The 8,437-nt window shown below is 53.8% G+C and overlaps 1 protein-coding gene across 2 annotated transcripts in view; it reads right to left on the bottom strand.

The window, feature by feature from the left end:
- Cmklr1 (chemerin chemokine-like receptor 1) overlaps positions 1-8,437 on the bottom strand; it is a 38,231-nt gene that overhangs the window by 4,832 nt on the left and 24,962 nt on the right. The gene's annotated exons all lie outside the window — the stretch shown is intronic.

Below are 8,437 nucleotides of genomic sequence, written 5' to 3' on the forward strand. Positions count from 1 at the left end.
AGCCTGGGCTACATAGTAAGACTGCCTCCAAGAAGCACGAAAACAGAGGTTCAGAAAGCCTTCTCTGGGCCTGGTGGTCACCATGAATTGGATACAGACCTTCCTGGCCTGGTGACCTTGGGTGGGGATAGTGACCCACGAAGCCTCTGAGCATTGCCAGGCCGCCAGCTGGTCCTGCATTAGCCCCATAGCAACCCAGCTGGGTTTCTGTGCAGCGTCCTGAGAGTTTGCGAACTCGGAGGTGCCAGAGGCCGTGGTTGTATGCAGAGTTCAAATCTGACTTTTGTTGCCTCCTAGCTGTGCACTTCTGACTTCTGTCTGAGCTTCAAGGCTCCCCATCAACAAAACAGGGGCACTCAGATCACAGAACGTGTTAGCTTGTGCGAAAGCAGTGGACATCAGGATGCAGGGCAATTAGCTTGGCAAGGGTACCACAGAAAGCCCTCAGTACTTAGAGGCGAACCATCACTGCCCAGTGGTGCACGGGATTTGAACTGAAGGCTCTGACCAGCACTGTCAGAGCTCTGGTCTTGACAAATAAACTCTAACCCCGGTAAGTCTGCCAATCAAAGGCCCCCTTTACCAACCAGCCAGCTCCCTTGTGTTCAGGTTCAGGGCCGCTCCTCTGGGGCTTGAGTTCACCTCTCATTACAGAAAAAAAAAAAAATGCTTTTGTTAAATAAAAGTCACTTGGAAAATTTTGCTGGGGCTCTGAGCCCAAGGGAGCCAGATGTGAGCCAGACGTGAGCTTGGGAGCCACCACGCTTTGTAGACTGGAGCCTGTCCAAGGGATGAGGAGGTTAGAATGAACACGGGGCAGGGATGCAGTACTGTGGGAGAACACTCCCTCACCCAGCACCTGTGGGCTCATCATCCCTAGTGCTGGGGGGAGGGGGAGCTGGAGGAAGGGAGGAGGGAGGGAGGGAGGGAGGGAGGGAGGGAGGGAAAGAGAGAGGCTATTGTTGGGGAAGGCTTAGTGTCAATGACAAGATGAGGTACCACTTTCAACTCTTATGTGTTGAGAGACTGAGCACTCAGTGGTTCCACTCTGTGTGTGTGTGTGTGTGTGTGTGTGTGTGTGTGTGTGTGTGTGTTATATGTGTGCATGCATGTATGTAAGCATGCTTGTGGAGGAAGCCTTCTCTGGGCCTGGTGGTCACCATGAATTAGATACAGACCTTCCTGGCCTGGTGACCTTGGGTGGGGATAGTGACCCACGCAGCCTCTGAGCATTGCCAGGGCAGGCCGCCAGCTGCTCCTGCATTAGCCCCATAGCTAATTACCCAAATTTACACAGGTAAATATCAAGTGTCATCCTTAATCACTCTCCATCTTTGGGGGGGGGTGAGAGTCAGGGTCTCTCACTGAATCTGGAGCTCACACATTCTACTGATTTGGCCAGCCAGCAAGACCCTTGCATCCGTCTGCCCCTGCCTCCTCCATAGAGATATTTCAGATTGGTGCTGCTACACCATTGTTTGTTTTGTTTTCTTAGAGTGCTGGGATTGGACGTAAGTCCCTGTGATGCAAAGGCAAGCAAGCTCTTCACCGAGTGAGCCAGCTCCCGCTTTAACCCTGGAGAAGCTACCATGGGACCTGGGGAGCAGATGGGCGAGAAAGCTGTCCGAAGCCTGCAGAACCCAGGGCTTAACTACCACGCCACATCGACCACTGCTGCCATGTGTGTGTTTGTGTCCACTCTCCCTGTGCTGGGCCTCCCAGGCACCGGGGATGGGAAACAACTTCCTTCGAGTCTCTTCCCACGGCGGACTCACCGGTATGACGGAGAAGTAGCACTGGGCCACCGCAGTCCCTAAATGTCCCAAGAAGGAAGAGGGGCTGGCGTTCAGCCTGGGAGCTGTAGGCTTTCTGGGACCAGGGGCCTCTGAGTGGGAGCAAAGAGTGAGCACAAATGAGGATGCGAAGGCTGAGAGGAGGTGGAGAGAGCTCCACCCAGCAGCCTCCATCACGGCACAAGGGACTCAGAGACGCTGCTGGCCATAGGAAGATGACCCAGATGATGTCATGTCTGGGGCTTGGACTGGGCTGGGAGCAGCTGGGGTCAGAGGCTGTGTCATTTTATCTCTGAGCCAGGGCCATCAGGGATGGCTCCGGAGGCATATATGTCCCTCTGCCAGGTCTGTCGTGGTTCATCCTATTAGAAGCAGGTCATCCACTGGTGTAGCCGTCACCTCCTTGCCCCTGACCCTCCTAAGTGGGGGAGGTGGAGGAAGACCCTCAGCCTCTGTCTGTCCCCGCCAATACTTCTAGACCCCATAACCTGAGCTGCATGGACTTCCTGGGGACCTGGAGGGAGTCCAGGATCTCAGCACCTCAGATGCCTTTGTCTGCAAAGTGGATGTGAAGGAAATAGGTGTCGGTCCTACACTGTTGGAGGTCCCAAAGACTAACTCCAATGCGAACTAGAGCCAGCTCCCCCAGGCCTCTTGGATACCCAAATCCTCACTTCCATTTCTATATTAGCATATTTGTATATAAAACCACATGCATTCTGCCAAATGCTTTTTCCTGGGGAAATATCTAACGTCACGGACATGCTGTGTGGAGCCTTTGGACCACGGCATTCTCTGACAAGAAATGGGAAGAAAAGGCCACACATGCTCAGAACACACCCAATTCCAACCTAAATGGTTTCCTTTCTTTCTTTTTCTTTTTCTATTTTGCTTCTCTCCCCCCATGCCCTTCTTGGTTTTGTTTATGATATTTTGTTTTTGAGAGAGAGAGAATCTTGTTATGTAGGCTAGGCTGTCTTCAAACTGGTAATCCTCCTGCTCTGAGTCCTGGGATTATGGGTGTATGCTACCACATCCGGCTTTCCAAAATACCTTTCATCTACGGCTGGTCAAATCCAGCGATAGAAAACCAATCAATCAGGAAGGCTGGCTATGCTGAGAACTGGCCTGGCACACTGTGTTATTGCCCTTGGTGCCCCTTCTGGTGGCCTTTGTCAAGGCAGACGGGAAAAAGCCAGCCAGAGAGGCCTGAGGAATGGCATGTTCCAGTCCATCTGTCTTTCCTGCCCGGGTTCAGGGCCAGGACATGGGCACAGGGCTGGCCACCCCTGGTTCCTAAGCTCTGCCATAGAGCACCTCCCTCCCACATCCGGGAACACTGTGTGAAAAGACAATGGGTGTTCGGCCTCTGCCAGCTGCCAAGAGCTACAGCATCCCTATCACTCACATTCCTTACGCCGCCCACTACCGGGAAGCTCGTGGAATAAAGAGGTGTGATCCCTATATGCATCCCATGTCTACATAAGCAGCTAACACAGACCAGAGCATTGGCGGCGTGCAAACACCTGTGCTATGTTCAGATGCCCCCCCCCCCAGGGAAAATTTCACTCTGTGAATGAGGAAGCAGATTCAGAGAGGAGAAGCCTCTTGCCTGTAGCCACACAGCTGGGAAGTGTGAGCAGAGCCTGACTCCCAGGATTCGAAGGAAAGCGCTCCACTCACCTCTACTCCTGGGAAGAGTGGGCGGCCCCCAGTCCCACCTGCTCCTAGCCTCCAAGCTTTAGCCTTGAGTCTTGAGAGCTCAGCTCCTCCCCCTGACCTTTTCGCCTTCTCTAAGCTTCCTCTCCTCCTTCCTTGTCCCCTTAAGGTCCCTGCAAGCAACAATCTTGCAAAAATGATCCCACAGAGCTGAATAATTCCTGTCCAGTGATACTGCTCTCCTCAGGCGCCCACTGAGAAATACCCTCGAGGAGAACAACATGGCTTCCCTTGAAGAACTGTTACTTCCTCTGTCTAGATAACCCGTGATCTGTAATGGTCCCATCTCCCCCTTTTCATACGGCCACAAGGAAGCTGGAGGTCCTGTCTGTAGATTCCGGCAGTGACTCCCTTAACTCTGTGGGTCTGCAGCTGTCCTCACTCGGCTCAGCCGGCCCTCATGCATCATCCAACCCTACACCGTACCGATTCAGTTCCTTGAGATGAACAACAGCCGAGTGGACACAGTCACCCAGACATTGGGCTAAGCACCTACAACTTCATGCTGGAAGGCCTCCACCATGACCCGGGGCACTGCCACCGTCGTCACCCCACTGTGAAGGTGAGGGAATGCAAGCTAACATCATGCTCAGCCAGGGACCACTTCATATCCAGCCTCTGTGCCCATCACCAAATCTCCACCCTGGCTTCTAGAACACAGGACACATTATTTTGAGTCTGCCCACACCCTTCCTGATGCCCCAGGGTGCCCTCCCCTCTAACAAGACACCCTCCCTCTAGTGGTTTGAATAAGAATGGCCCCCATAGGCTCGTCTGTTTGAACACTTAGTAATCAGGGAGTGGCACTTCTTGAAAAGATTAAAAGGATTGGGAGGTGTGGTCTTGATGGAGGAGGTGTGCCATGGGGGAGGGGAGGGGGCTTTGGGGTTCCAAAAACCCATGCCAAGCCCAGAGTCTCTCTGCCTATGCACCAGGATGGGGCTCTCAGCTACGGCTCCATCGTCTGCCCGCAAACTGCCATGCTCACTGCCGTGATATTAATGGACTAAACCTCTGAAACTGTAAGCAAGTGTCCAATTAAATGTCTATTTTTATAAGAGTTGCCGTGGTCATGGAGTCTCACGGCAGCGATGGAACAGTGACTCAGACACTTCCTCTTGTCCCACTTTCCTAAGCCCTGCACCTCCTAGCCAAGGAGCTCACCCTCCCCGATTTCCAGAACCATCTGGCCGAGGTCAGGAACACACAGGGTCACAAATGAAGCCAGCATGTCGGCCTGCCTCTCCTGTCCTCAGCTCCCCTCCAGAGCCCAGAGACAGGAGAATTATCCTGCCTGCTCCAGGCTGCCTGAGACTCCGAGCTCCTACACATTTGACACAGGAGCCTAGAGAAGCCTGGTCCACAAGGCCTGTCTCGTCCTTTCCCTGGGACAGTCCTGTGGACCCCTAGGAAGAGACACAGACAGAAGGGGGAGGTGGCAGCAGAGGTCTCTGAAATCAGTTCCCTCCCTGGGCCTTAGTGGTACGGTCTGGGAGATGGAAAGACGGCCACACCTACCCCTGCTGGATGGAACTTACCAGGACCTGAACGCTCTAAAGGGCTGCTACAGCCAGGATAGAACAACAGTCTGTGGACGTCTCCGGGGCCTCAGATGCCCTGCATGCATCTGACCCAGGTGCCCTTAACTCATCCCAGTCCCAGTGGCTTAATGGAGGAAACCCAGAAAAGCCCAGTTGAGGCCCCAGGAGGCCAGCTCTGGACCAGTGTAGGCGGAAGGACCCAGGATGCAAAAGGACATTTCCCTCTCTAAGTTCAAAGCCATCCTTGAAAACCAGGTGCAAGCATCCTTACAGAGGGAGCTTCCCTTGGTGGCCTCTACCCCAGCAGGGGCTGGAATGATTCCCACTCTCCTGGAGAGGTGCGGCCACTGGAGTCTGTGAATGTGGACCTACTTGGGGGAGAAAGGTGTTTGTAAAAGTAACTGTAGTAAAGACTGTCCTGCTTAGAACTGGTCCTGAATAAAGTGATGGGGGAGGGGGAAGTATGGTGGCATAGGCCTGTGATTCTCACACTGAGAAAGGAGGCAGGAGCATTGTGAATTCCAAACCAGCCAGAGCTAGAGAGAGAGAGGTTGTCAGAAAGAGAGACAGAGACAGAGAGAAAGACAGAGAGAGTGAAAGGGAGAGGAAGACAGAGAGAGGAGGAGAGAGACAGAGGGGGGGGGGGGAGACAGAGACAGAGAGAGAGAGGAAGACAGAGAGAGAGAGAGAGGAAATGACAGAGAAAATTTGACATTAGAAAATGAGGTCACATGACGATGAAGCCAAGATGGCCACCTGGAGCCAGCAGAGGAACTGGAGGAACCTCCCTGGGTGATCCTACCCGACCCCTTGGATCCAGGCTTCTGCCCGCCACCCCCGCACAGCTGCAAAGAAACCATTTTCTATTGTTTTCTCCGCCTTAGGAGATAAGCACCAGGACTCCACGCCAGCTCCCACAGTAGCCGGCTCACATGGGCAGGGCCCGTGGTCCAGTAGAAGAAGACTATGGATGCCTGATAGAAATGTGGGGGTGGCTGGTTCCCCGAGGACAGTGGGGTCTGGTTCTGCTTTGCCTCCTCAGGTCAGAGAGAGCAAACTGGGACACCTACCTTTGCTCCTTCTGCTCTGTTCTCTTCTGCCTTCCTAACGAGATCAAGCAGAATGTGTCGAGGATGCACAGGAGCGTCCTCTCAGAGTAGTGACCTCTCTACACCACAGCCCTGGGTTCTGGGACCCAGCAAGTCCTAGCACCACATTTGCCTTCCCCCTTTACATATGCCTGTTTAAAACAGTTACAGGCTCACAGTGAAAAGACACCCCATGCAGGGCGCCTCACACACAGCGCTGGTGTAGGAACCGCAGCATCATCTCGTGAATGCATGGCCAAGTGGACAATCCGGTGATCGAACACGCGCCTTCTTCGAGGCTCTTGAGGTTGATCTGGACGATGGCAATGTAGTAATAACAGATTGATACCATGTTCCAGCATCATGCTGGCCTCGCAACCACCGGCCACGGAACTCTCATGTCCTGCTGCTCAATCTTGTTAGTGCCTGCTGCCGATCTGAGGTTCAGCCTGGGGGTGAGGGGGAGCTGATGTGAGGGCTGGTGTGAAGTCCTACTTAGGCTTGGACTGTGACCTTGACACAACCTCGCCACATAGCCACCTGAGAAGGGAGTCTCACGAGGGAGAGTGCCCAGGTCAGACAGATCGAGGACACATCTCGGGGGATGGGGGAGTCGTCTTAATGGTTAATTGATACAGGAAGGTCCAGCCCACCGTGGGTAGCACCATTCCCTTGGCAGGCGGTCCTGGGCCGTATAAGAAAGCCAGCCAGCTGAGAACGAGACTGTGAGCAAGCAAATGAGCAGTGTCCTCCGTGGTTTCTTCTTTTAAGAAACCCACTGGAGTCCCTGCCCTGACGTCTGTCAATGATGGACTGCAGCCTGTTCAATCAAAAAAGCCCTTGTAAATGAAACTACAATGACTAACAAATGGTGTCCGTAGCCGGGCGGTGGTGGCGCATGCCTTTAATCCCAGCACTCGGGAGGCAGAGGGCAGGAGGATCTCTGTGAGTTTGAGGCCAGCCTGGGCTACCAAGTGAGTTCCAGGAAAGGCTTAAAGCTACACAGAGAAACCCTGTCTCAGAAAACAAAAACAAAAAAACAAAACAAAACAACAAAAAAGATGGTGTCTGTTGGCCCAGGGCCTGCCCAGCTTAAGAAAAGCTCGGAGTGACGCTGCACACAGCACTTTGCAGCCCTCCCAGTCCTGAGGCCCCCAGCACGATTGCACCCGTCCTCAGTTTCGGGCAGAGGTGCTGGAGGGCTCCATGGAACATTCCGATCACTCTGCAGTGTGGAACCCTTTGCTCTTGCTGATGGAGGGTTGCTCTTACCACCGTGAGGACCCCCAGGTTTCCCACCTCCTTATCTCTTCCATGTCACTGTCTCCAATCCCTGGGCCTTTCCTATTGCTGACCATATCCCATTACTGCTCACCCCAGGGGCCCCCACTTGACATAAGTCCACTGACTCTCAGCCCTGTTCTGGCCAGGCACACCGTGGGTACTGAGCAAATGTGCCCCATCCTTTCATGGCACCAGAATCTGTTGCACACTTTCTACAGCCCGTTAGCTGTACCACTCCATCCCCATGCTGCTCTGCGGTGAGTATGGTACCCACCACCCATTTTAAAGATGAGGAAACTGAGGCTTTAGAGATGCCAGCGGCTGCCGCCCATGTGGCTGCCCTCCCGTGGCCTGACGCGTGATGCTTTTGCAACTCTGTACAAGATTGTACATGCAGAAGCAGCATGGTCCAGTAGCAACCAGGCTTCCAGTTTTGAATTTGGATCCTTTCCCAGGTCACGTGTCAAGAATTGAGATGTTCCATGGGCCCAGGTTCTGCCTCAAGCCTCTGCTGTCTCCAACGGAGCCCTGGACGCCATGCCTTCCCTGCCGACAAGGACTATATCCCCTCAAACCATAAACTGAAGTAGGCTCTTCATCGCTTAAGTTGCTTCTAGGGATGGGAAATTCCCAGTGATGAGATGTGACTATGGAAGGACCACACACACCCATATCATGATCAGAAGAATCCTACCTCCAAAGAGGAGTGGCTGTCTAGAATGGCCAAGGAACCCCGGGACGGGCAACCCTGACAGGAAAACAGCCAAGGAATGGGAACAGGTGACATTCAGACAAGGAGGTCCCTCAGTCACACACTGAAGCGCCAGGGAAAGGACATGACAGGCATGTTACAGTGGTAAGCCCTGGAGAGCTGGAGATGCCTCGAGCGTCTAGGAGCTGAGGTGGCCAGGGACAGCTTCTGAATGGACACCCAGCCAGCCCTCCACAGCCTGGCACACAGAGCCCACCGGCTCCACGCGGAGGCGTGTCTTCCTCCACAGCCGCTTGGGTG

The sequence above is a fragment of the Peromyscus leucopus genome, chromosome 23 (genome assembly GCF_004664715.2).
Source record: "Peromyscus leucopus breed LL Stock chromosome 23, UCI_PerLeu_2.1, whole genome shotgun sequence".
NCBI lineage: Eukaryota > Metazoa > Chordata > Mammalia > Rodentia > Cricetidae > Peromyscus > Peromyscus leucopus.